Source organism: Lissotriton vulgaris, chromosome 8 (genome assembly GCF_964263255.1).
Source record: "Lissotriton vulgaris chromosome 8, aLisVul1.2, whole genome shotgun sequence".
Lineage (NCBI taxonomy): Eukaryota > Metazoa > Chordata > Amphibia > Caudata > Salamandridae > Lissotriton > Lissotriton vulgaris.
In genome coordinates, this window is record NC_141696.1 from 334,961,911 (window position 1) to 334,974,481 (window position 12,571).

Here is a 12,571-nt window from a genome sequence, read left to right on the forward strand (position 1 = left end):
ACCTTTTCCACAAAGCGCTACCTTGTGCAGACTGTCACAAGAAATCACTGGCTCAAATTAAGCACTGCGAGTAAGTGCCATATGAGATTAAGACAACAACCGGGTGGAAGGCCAACGCAGAGTGGTTTCTAAGTAATAGTGGAACATTTTTATGTATTAAAATGTGTGTCCAACCCTGCGTCCAGGTATCTCTTCCTCGATGCTTGTCAATTTAATCTCAACGTTAACTTTAATCGATTAAGACTTGATTTGACTATGAAGAGAGCACTAATCATCGTTCACCCATTGCTGTGAGATTATTAATCTGTGCCCACAGGCCCATTTCTTCTCTCTGATGGTCTGCTTTTATGAGTCTATTGGAGCTAGAGATGTGTGCTCAAGTACGCCACAATGGACAGCTTTGACTTGGTTTCTGACTGATGTTGTGTTTAGTATGCAAAGCCTCCAGATTTATCCAATGTAGTACTCAAACATCCTCTTATCTTTTTGTGAATCTTCTTCAGTGGTTCTGTCCTTGAACACTATGCAAGAAGACAGGTTTTAATTTGAGCCAGTGGTTTCTGGTGCTCAGCACCAGCACTTAATCATCAACACCAGTGCTTGAGCACCAGTTAAGGACATATTCATTTTTGGTGGGCCTAGGGAGATTAAGGCATTTGCCCAGAATCACAAGATGGTGAGCTGACACCGAGACTCAAACCTGTTTCCACCACTCTGAAGTTGGCAGCTCTGGCCATTACGCCACACCCCCTCCCCACTTTAGGGTTTGTTGGTTCTGTGTTAGGCAGTCTTAACAGGAGAAATGGGATGATTAAAGATGCCTCCTGATGAGAGCCCCACTCTTCTTTTTTTTTTACAAAGTAACCACTGCTTGTATTTTAAATAGGGCTCCCGGTTTTATGGTATTTATTTTTTTGCCATATCCGTCTGGATTTATCCAAATTTATTTTTTGCTAATTTCATCTGAATTTATACATATTTATTTTGGATTTTGTGGAAAAATTAAGCAGAAATGTGTATATTTCCACATTTCTTTAACCGATAAATTTGCGCTCATGCTGGAATGTCTGTCAGGTTTCAGTGCTGTGAATACCCGCAGAAGATAAATCAGTGCATTTTTTTAAAATATGCAAATTGTAGTATCAACCATGTGCATATCTACTGCTGTTAAAGCCTCTTTACTAACATTCCTTTCTTTTTTAACCCCATAATCTATCAATCTACACATCTATTGGCCTGGCAGTCATGGCAAACAGTGTTTAGAATTACTCGAAAAGCATCCCAATTTCCATTTTATCCACATTTAAAAATAAATACAGACAAAAAAAACTAAAATTTTCGGTCTGTATTTATCTGTAAAAATCAGTAAAAACGGAAAACAGGGAGCCTTAATTCTAAACCACGGCCTGTATTTTAAAGAGGGTCTACCATCCTGTTTGATAAACAAAGCACAGGCTTATACTTCGTGGAATCTGCCACATGGAGTCCGTCATTTTTCAATACTGCTGATGCAGGGTATGCTTCCTTTAACTCCCCTCCTAGCTAAATGGTATGATTCCTCAGCAATCTGTAACTTGTGTAAAAATGGTCTCCGAGATATTAACCATGTTTTATTCATTTGCTCCTCTTTGCTATTATGTTTGCGGAAATGGCTGAGCCCAATATGTTTGCAGTTATCTATCCTCTCAGCATAAGCAGTACTACAATCACTTTATGCTCATCAAAATGAAATATTTTGTAATAGAATGTGTAACTTTTTTTAATGTTTTCTAAAATTATAATAAAGTGCACTAATTTGTATGTTGTAGAGGCTGATAGTATTTCCTATGTGGGCATTTGTTCCTCTTTATGTATTAGTCATTTGTATTGTGTTATTGTAAGTTTGTGATATATACATTATTTTTTGCTAATGTTGTATATATATTTCTTAATTATTTACACTGATTGCAGAAAATACACTTTATATTCTGTTTTGTACAACATGTTGCTGATTGTTGGAATTTTGTTAAATGAAAGATTTTAGTACCTTGGATATCTTCCATGATTTTCAGATCTCATGATGGAGTGGAATATTTTAGCACGTGTATTCAATTGTAAATTAGAATCTTATCTTATCTATGCTTATGAAATTTCGTGATTTTACGTGTGCTTCTTCCAAGTTCCCTAATCATAAATAAAATAAATTTGAAACTTACACATATTATGATAAACAATGAATCATTATCTCCACCCCCTTCAATTACATTTAAATATGTAACAATTGTTTTCATGCTGCAGTCCTTTCCCGTGCCTCATATTGGGGACCCTAATGCTGTACAGGCAAACACTCCTTCTCATTGGTATCTGTCAAATGCAACAATTGTAAGAGGTCCAAATAATTTTGTGCAAAGTTCCATGTATTGCTTCATATGTACTGCATTTTAACTTCGAACTATTTAAGCAAAAATAAAGGGGTTTATTTACAAGCTTTACAAGCCCCTTGTACCACCGGTTCGTCACTTTTTCCCATATTAAAAGTGACGCACTGGTTGCGCAAGGGACTTGTAAATAAGACCCAAAATGTTTTTTTTGTGTGAAATTAGCAACTTATGCAGCAGCGGGTGGATCACAGGGCAAATCCAAAATTGCATGAAAAATGCAGTAGCCACACAATTCCGTACTTGCTTTGGTCCTGAATATATAATCAACCGCTTCTAGCTCATGTGCGAATTCAAACATTGTTTGCGCATCACATGGTGTAAAAACCAAGCTGGAAGTAACAAAAAGAGAGTGAGGAAAGACTATGGGGGACGTCCTTTTCCCCTAATTAATAGTCAACGTGGACGAATCCACTTAATGAATCCTCGTGCCAGGATGACTCAATTTCAAGTATTGGAATGCAGAAAAAGCCTATTGATTTTTAAGAAGAACCCTCTCCCACCAACCTAGTTGGTGGCATGCTTCATCATTGGGTTCCCAGCTGGGCTGCCAAATGCAACCCAGCTGTGCTTCACGGCCTGTGTTACAGCGGAGCGGATTTTTTGATTTTGTATGTGAAGTGTGTTTAAAGTGGTGATATTAAAAATGTCTCTGGGAAAAATGGTCTTCGTTATCCCCCTTCATATTATCCCGTACTGTTTTTATTGTGTCCCAGGACCCCAGGAATAAAACTTTTTCAGCAGGGGATCCCAGAGACATTTTTAATATCATCACTTTGAACACACTTCGCATATAAAATAAAAACCCGCTCCGCTGTAACACAGGCGTCGAAGCACAGCTGGGTTGCATTTGGCAGCACAGCTGGGACCCCAGTTATGAAGCATGCCACCAACTAGGTTGGTGGGTGAGGGTTCTTCTTAAAAACCTATAGGTTTGTTCTGCATTCCAATACTGGAAATCGAGTCATCCTGGCACGAGGATTCATTAAGTGGGTTCGTCCACGTTGTCCTAGAGTAAAAATCAAGCCGAGTGGGGAAATGTGTGGACAATTATCCCACTCAAATCTGAAGCTTTGGAATATGATCAGGCAGCGCACTCCCTCCAGCCGTCCAGTGTACTCCTGATCCAGCAGATGCTGGCCCGTGGTCTCCCTGAACCTTCTGTCCAAACGTTTATCCGAGTCATTTACTTCTGGAAATCCCAGCTCACCTTCCCAAACATTGGACCACTGGCCCGTGTTTCGCAGGGATCTGTGTAACCGGCTTGGGATTTCTGAAAATGGTTGCACTCGAGCTCTGATTTTAGACATGTTTGAACTTTGCAAGTCATTGTGGGCTTGTGGCCAAGCCAAGAATGCATGTAAGTATTTATTCTGTGGAAATAGCCCCTGACCTTCTGGTTACGCTTTTTGACCTTGCTTCAGTGCATTCTTAAAGTGATACAAATTACAGATGAAAACAACTGCGCTTCCAGTTTACATAGAATTAGTGTGTAGTTTATTTTCAAAATACTTGTAAATTCTTTAGCATACTGCACTACACAAGCACATACAGATAAATATGTTTATGGACCCGGTCCTCAAAAGGTATAAGCAGCCTGAAAAACATTTCCTTGAGCTGTAGTCTGAACTCTTTCATCTCATATCTGGACAAACACACGATCAGCAATAATATTTCCTCCTCAAAATGACATGTTATTGGTTCGAGTGGGGTAATGGCACACATATACCATCTTTATGGATAATGTACGAGTTCGAGTGTTCAAAACATGTAAATGATAATAGCTACCATATCTGTCTGGATTCAACAAATTATAAAAAACAAAAAAAAATCCATATAACACTTTGAAGCCTAGTACTATAAATAAAGTTCTTCAGTATAGCGCCTGGATTTCCTATCAGTGATTAACCGTGCTTTATAAATCCAGTTTGATTGATTGATATAGCAGATTTGGTATGTTGACATTGTTTTCTGATAGTTTTCTGACTATTTACATCACATTTCTCACAGAAACCTCACACTTATAGTTATGAACACATCAAAGTTCAATGGCATATCTACTGAAATCAAATCACACAGCATGTGTCCCAGGGCAATGCAAGACGAACCAACAATTGTAGGAAATGCTGCTGCTGCACACTGATACAAGACCAGTGAAGAAAACAGACTAAAAGCACAAACAAATATTGATAAAGCCAATAGGTTGTAGCACTAAAAGGCCGAGCTATTTGTTTTGCCAATGCTTTTTTACCATCTGCAGCCATGAGCATGGCTAGCAATCTTGTAATTGGTTTTCTACTAAAACCCATTCCAACATAGCTGCCCACGGGCACGCATGTGATGATGTGCTTACGTTGCGAAGAGTGCTTTTACACGCCATGATGCAGGTGGCCATTTTTTATTTACTGTGGTAACGTGGCAGATAAGTGCATCAGGGGGTGGGGGGCATGGGGAATAAAGAAGGAAAAAAAGTGCAAATTCGGACTCCAGACGCCTAGTAGTGCATAGTAATTGCTGTGCCCGAATAGAAAAACAATAAGATAAATAAATACATTATGGAAAGAAGGATGTGGAGGAATTGGAAGGAAAGAAAGGAAGTGAAATGAGTTTGTACAGGGGAGTAGGACAAAAAAGAAGGAAGGCAGAGCAAGGAAAGACATGCACTACCATGGAGTGCTCAATGTAAACTAAAAAGAATTTCCTCAAGAATGCAGTGGAAGGATACAACTAATCCAATCAGAACATTGCAAAACCTAAATGCTCTTGGGAAGGAAAAGAATTTAAAGGATATCTGAGATGGACAGCAAAGTCATCCAGTCGCGACCAATGGGCTGAACTAAAGACTACGCTACGTATTTAGTATGTATAGGCAATAATCGGTCCGACTACACAAATGATACTGCTATCAATACAATTGCAAGATTTATAGTATTAGTAACCATGTAAACTCTCCAAGTGGAAACAACGATTAGTGCCAAGGACTAACAATACTTGACTAAGGTACAGAACTGTGAGTCTTCGATCCTTTGTTATACACGTAAGCAGCTTTGAACAGATGTTGTGGAATAAGCCACTACTAATGCTAAAGACGTTCCTATTCTGCACTGGAAGTTATATAGGTAAAGCACAAAAGATGAAAGGTGCGAAGTGACCACTAGGGAGTATGCTCAGAAAAGGCGAACTCTGGTTTAAAACATATAGTCAACTTAGCCTGGAATAAATAGGCAAAAGATGATGAAACTATAGGCCAAAGTTAGCCAATACTGACTACAGCAATTGTCTGAAAACAGACAGCAGTTGGTGGAAGTCTTAAATCGCCAGTCTGTTGCTAAGAGGCGCCGGACCTGAAAGGAGGAGTTAGTCAGGCTTAAACTGGCATAACTAAAAAAGCATAATATTTTGTGGAATGGAGTGGCATGAAGTGCAGTACAGTGGAGTGGCATAGAGTGGAGTGGTGCAGAGTGGAGTAGGGTGCTGTAGAATGGAATGAAGTAGAGTGTTGTAGAGTGGTGTAGAGTGTCGTAGAGTGTCAAAGAGTGAAGTTGAGTCGAGTAGAGTATAGTGTGAGTGTAGAGTGGAGTGGCATAGAGTGACATAGAGTGGAGTGGCACAGAGTGGAGTAGAGTATTGTAGATTGGAATGAAGAAGACTGTCATAGTGTGGAGGCAAGTAGAGCAGAGTGTTCTAGAGTGGAATAGAGTAGAGTGGCATAAAATGAAGTGTTGTAGAGTGGAGTGTCATAGAGTGGAGTAGAGTGGCGTAGAGCTGAGTGGCACATAATGGAGTGGAGTGGCATAGAGTGGGTGACGTAGAGTGGCATAGAGTGGCATATAGTGGAGTAAAGTGTTGTAGAGTGGAGTGTCATAGAGTGGAGTGAACGGTGGTAGAGTGGAGTGGCATAGAGTGGAGTGACGTAGAGTGGAGATGCGTAGCACGGGGTAAAGTGGAGTGCTGTAGAGTGGAGATGAGTGTCATAGAGTGGAGTGTCGTAGAGTGAAGTATTGTAAAGTGGAATAGAGTGTCATAGACACTCTATTCCATTGGAGAAGTGTGGCTCACTGGTTAGAGGAGGCAGACCTGGAAGCAGAGGTCAGCCCGGGACCAGGGTTCGATTCCCGGTTCGGCGGGGTCTTGAGTCCTAAAATGTCCACAGACTCGACAATTCTCGCTCCGATGCCTACTCGATTCATGGGTTCACACTCTGCAACTCTGGGCAATGGCTTGCTTAATCTCCACAACGGCCCCTCGCGGTGGGAAGCCTGGCTTTCACCTTGTGGATACCCTGCCAGGGTTATCTCACAGGGGAATACCAGGACGGGTTCCCTAAGCAAGCGCTTAGATACCGGGTCAGTGATTTGCGCTATATAAATATATGTACATACACATGTACATAGAGTGGAATGTCATAGAGTAGAGTGGAGTAGAGTGGTGTAGAGTGTCATAGAGTGGAGTGGCATAAAGTAGATGAAGTGTAAGTAATAGTAAGTAATATCTTTGTTTGCGTGATTACTTAAAATCATTGCAACTGTAAAACATCATAGCCAATGATTCCATATTCTAAAACCACACTTTAAATTAAGTATAAGTAAAACTGTAAGAATTGTCAAAATTTAAAAACATTAATTACGTGCCAGCCAGAGTTTATAGTTCAACTCAGCCGGATCAATGTTCTGACAATAATTGAAATTGAAGACTTTAAACCTGCAGTGCTGTAGCAAGACATGGTTGTAGGCCCTGTCATTTCAGCCTTTGTACCTTCTGTGTAATACGTTCAGACACAGCAGGGGCTTGAGTGTGGCTCACCACAGCTGAGGCAAGCAGGTGCAGGTTCTATTAGATGCTAACATGGCGGTGGCTGAGTCTTCAGTGCCTAATGTGATGGCCCACTTGGCCAGCTAAGAGTTGGAATTTAGCATTTGTTCTGCTTTACATAAAAATTGGACCAAACAGGAGGCTAGCAGGATGTCCCTGCCTTCAAAACATGCTTTCACTGCATACCTACATATTCTTGTCCCCATTATTTTCAATGCAGGTTTTAATATGAGTCTTTGTTCCTTGTCTAATCTAATGCATATGCATAATAAATGTAGCACATCTTCTTTTAGATCTCCATGCAAACGACAGTTGGTAGTTGTCTGTAAACGTTTCCATGGGGGCAAGTCAAGCCGCAATGGAAGGATGCCCAACCGAAAATGGAGGTATTTCTCCTTTGTTGCTCTTGTGAAGCCCGCACATAATTAGGATTGAGGAGAACCTCTGGAGTAGCTCTGTATGACAAACCAGCCGTGTGCCCTTTTCTGTAATGTAGCTTTGTCTTCCACTAGGGACAGACTTTTTACCGTTTTATTTACCAGTAATTGAAGCTGTTATGTGACCCAACACTTTCCCAAAGATCTTGTAGGGCCAGATATTCTATTGAGTCTTGGAGGTATGTCATTGCCCCACTGCCTTGTACAATGTGGCTGCGTAGGCCTACGCAGCCACATTGTACATGTTTTATTCTCTCCAAGAGCCTCGCATCACTTTTTACCCTGAAGAAGTTCATTGCACATGAACGAAACGCATTGGCTGGCAATTGTCTGTATTTGGATTTTGGTGAAAATAAAGGGTCTATTGAGAAAACCTAATCAAGACTATATGCTTTATTGAAAAACTATTTTCATTTAACTGGTGGTGCAACACTCCATGTCTTGGGCTCATAGAGTGAAGTGACATTAGGTACAGTAGAGCAGAGTGAAGTAGAGCAGAGTGCAGTGAAGTAGAGGGGGTAGATTGGTGCAAAGTGGAGTGGAGTATCATAGAGTGGAGTGGCATAGAGCATCATAGAGTGGAGTGGCACAGACTGTCGTAGAGAGGAGTGGCATAGAATGGACTAGAATGTCGTTTAGTGAAGGGGTGTGGAGGGGAGGAGAGTGTAGTAGTGAGTTGTTGAGTGGAGTTGTGTAGAGTGTCATAGAGAGAGTGTCGTAGAGTGGAGCGGAGTGGCAAAGAGTTGAGAGGCATAGAATGGAATTTAGTGTCCTAGAGTGCAGTGGAGAAGAGTAGAGTGAGATAGAGTGGGATAGAGTGGAGTGGTTTAGCGTTAAGTGGTATAGAATGAAGTAAAGTGAAGTGGCATAGAGTTGCGTAGAGTGACATAGAATGGAGTACAGTGTCCTAGAGTAGAGAGGAGTGGCACATAATGGGATAGAGTGGAGTGGAATAAAGTTCTGTAAATGGAGTCGCAGAGATTGGAGTAACGTGTCACAGTGTTGCATAGAGTGCAGTGGAGAGGAGTGTTGTTAAGTGGCATGAGTGGAGCAGAGTGAAGTAGAGTTGAGTAAAGTGGAGTAGATTCACCTAGAGTGGAGTCGCATAGATTGGCAGTGAAGAAGCGTAGAGCTGTATAGAGTGGAGGAGTATCATAGAGTTGAGTGGCGCAGAGTGTAGTAGTGTTGTAGAGTGGAGTGGATTAGTGTGGAGTGGTGAAGAGTTAAGGATGCATGGTGTGGTAACTTACTGCCATTACAGGCAAACATTTTCAATTGAAATTACTGTTAAATTTGCCAAGACATACAGTTTTACTGAATAAAACTATACAGCACACAAAAGATAATATGTGGAAATCGGTATTACCTAGTGTATTGATTTGTGTTGATTGTATTAAAATATTTGTTTTCAACACACTTCAGAAATACCAAAAGTTTGCTTCATTTGTACTTTTCTAATTCTGATATATTCTGAAATATTTATACAATTAATTTACTGGCATTTACATTTTGTTGTGTGCTCGAAAGAAATAACATCTCCTAGTCTTTCTTTTCAAACCACAGTACCCCGCAACATTGTCGTATGAATCCTCTCACTTTGCCGCCAGCCAAACAAAAGTAAATACCAGCCTCCCTCGAAAGAGACAGCTTAATATTTGTCCTTAATCTTTGAATGCACAGCAACATTTGGCAGGATAAAAACACATTTGAAGGGTCTGCTTATTGCTCATTCACTTCTGAACTCCAGCATGGCTATTTTGGTGGTGCATCAGCAGCCTAAATTGCCTTACTTCCTGCACCTATGGTATGGGTGTGAAATTAACCCCTTCCATGCTCATGACGGAACGGTTCCGTCATGAGCGTAGGTTGAGCTGTGCTCATGACGGAACCGTTCCGTCATGAGCCGATAGGCTCATTAGAACCTTCAGCACAGCGTGAAAATTGGCGCCGCGCTGAAGGGGTTAAGGAGGAGGGTAGTATACGTTATGCTATCAGTAAAGAAAGCACTGACCAAAATAAACATGCTAGTAAACAGAACATTGTACCTCACAGGCATGTGAGGTTGATGGTTGGTGGTGGCAGAAATAAGGGAAATCAGTCAGGCAGAAAGATATGAAGCAGGACACCTTTTCAAAGAAACATAGCACTTTACTGCTGTGAACTAGCATAAGCGAGACAACTGAAAACACCTGTACTCTTGTAGAGTACCTCACTAAAAATTAAAAAGAGTTCCCAGAACGACAGCACTCATGGAAGGTTACAAGGTGCCAGTCAGAAAGGTAGTGAACTGGCTATGCTCCACAGGAGGGATAAAGACATGCGGGTGAGCCTAAAACAAATATAGCCAGTAAATAGAAAGCAAGCAAATGTGAGTTACAAAACAGAAAGCCAAAGGCAAGCAATTGGCAGAAAGCATTCCTAGGGAAGCTTTCAGTACGACCCCAGTATGTCTTTGCGCTGTTTGGTATGCTTTGACCTAAGAAATGCCCTGGGAATGACTATATTGTCGAAGTTTCCTTAGGTTCTAACCCACTATAGGCATACAATCACTTTTATAGCATTTCTAGACTTTGGCAAAGACCAGAATTGGCTACATAAACTGTTGGGTTTTGTCAACCCACCTTACAGCTGTAACACTTTCAATATGAAAAAAGAGTGCATTAGAATAAAGAGAAAAGGCTGCATGTATGAAATAAAGAACAAAAATGTGAATGCATGGAATATTAAAACTTAACAGTTGGCTTCTGGTCAGTTTTAGTGTGCTTCTCAGAGCTGTCAGAAAAAGGGGCTGGAGGCATTATTTCCCAGGTCTTGGGGTCTTTAGACCCTGCACTCATGCTCCAAAGGTTGCAGATAACTTTTGAAATAAGCCTGCTGAAATGGTTAATTATGAGAATGCACAGAAAAATACCACAAGATGGCTAATACTGGAACGTCTGTCCTTTTTCTGGTCTTGAGCATATTCTTTTTTACCTTAGAAATAGACGCTCATGGTATGTGGGCCCTATGTGAAATTTTTGACTTGGCCCCACAAAAAATTGTTACGTTTGGTGCTTCTAAGCACTGCCCCGTAATGTCTGAGGTATTATGGATAAAGGCAACATGCTACATTCGTGCCAATATCCAAATATTGCATTTTTCAGGAATTCTGCTTTCTAATAGAAGCAGTATTTGTTTAAAAAAAAAAGTTGTAGAAACAAACACTGTAAATGAAGAATTAAAAATGTAGATTAATTAAAAAAAAATAGTTCAGCAATAAAAGTAAATGTCAACTGCCATCAACTGTAATGGAAATATCAGCCGAGCAGAGGAGGAATGGAGGAGGGCGTACATAAAGGCAAATAATTATACATGCAGTGTTTTCAAAAGCCATTCACACAAACTGACTGCATCGTAGATGCACAATCAGCAGCCAAGGGATGCGGAAGTCGCCACAAAGCTTTTCGGAGACAGCACCAGCCCTTGGTGGTGGGTCTTGAGTTCCACTGGAATCAAATGCCCTACTGAGCATGTAAAGAAGCTGCTCCTGCCCCTGGTCAAAGCTTTTGCCGCGGGTGACTTAATTTTGAACAGTTATGGACAGGGCCAGACTGGGAACCCAATGCAGCCCTGCCAAATTTTGTCAGACCAGCCCCCATATGGTGCATAGCCAGTGCAGAGAGCGAGCCGGACCACTGCAAGGCGTGTTTGGGGAGGTTCGCTCCCCAAGAACATATGGTTGAAAATGGTGCATTCTACAAAACAATTTTCATTATATATTCAATTGTATTAGCTTTTAAAGTATAGTAAAGGATCACCTTAGAGTGCACCAGGAATCAACAATCTCTGTTGGGGTTCTTTAATAATTCCTTCGCTATCACTCTCTTACAGTGCTCCTCTTCACTTCATAGCCCCTCTCTCACATGTATTTCATTTGTTTTATAGCGTCAACCATACTCGTGTAGGGTGCCAGAGCACTTTACATCACACACAAATGCAGAGACAAATAATCGTACATGTGTAAATCAGTCTTTAGAAAATGTTACATAAGACAAAGGAGACGACAAGGGGTAGGATTCACATGTCATCCATACTGGTAGGCATTTTTTACCAGTGCATTGTCTGGAGAAGCACACACGCAGGATTCAGAACGTAATGCAGTGGTTAGGGTTGGCTTTACTAATAAGAATGTATTCCTACCCAAGCAAACCCTTTTTTTAGCAAGATTAGGATAACGAAAAACTCAGAAAAAATCATAACTTTCTAACCTGTACCATGTAGATTGCATGCAGCCCTACCGATGACACTTCATTTCTCACTATCTTACATCATGATTGTAACTTATGAACTGAACAGCAACAAAATGGTTTCTATGACAAAAGCAGTAACCCACTAAGCTATGCACATAAAATACTGTTCTGTGATTTGCATGGTACACGTCCTTTGCAGCAGGCATATTAACCCTCTGCGTTACCTTAGATGAGTCAAAACTGCCCCTAGACACAACTTCAATCACTCTCCAACATGTACATTCACCACCACAGTAATCTTGACACTTTCATTGTTGCCTGAAAACTATTGGATATACAAGGAACTCTGCATTGGTTGCTTTCAAAACTGCTATACTGCTACAAAAACGGCTCCTAGTGACAAAACCAGCCCTCTTCCCTTCCAGCCTCCTCGGGAAACACCCGATGCCCGGTATGGCCAGTCCGGGCTTGGTTACGGATTACCTCCCTGTTTATATGTATTCCAAAGTAAACAGGTAAATTTTGCTCGTAATAATGGTTTTACTGCCTACCCAATGTAGCGTCATCGAAGAGGACACACGGGCAATCGTTTAATTGATTGTAGGACTGCATCTCTAATGGCCTTACAATAGCTGCAGTAGAAGTTCAGAAGAAATTGTCTTCAATGAATCCCCAT

The 12,571-nt window shown here is 41.0% G+C and overlaps 1 protein-coding gene across 1 annotated transcript in view; it reads right to left on the minus strand.

Moving 5' to 3' along the window:
• CCDC80 (coiled-coil domain containing 80) overlaps positions 1–12,571 on the minus strand; it is a 315,033-nt gene that overhangs the window by 212,372 nt on the left and 90,090 nt on the right. The window lies entirely within an intron of this gene.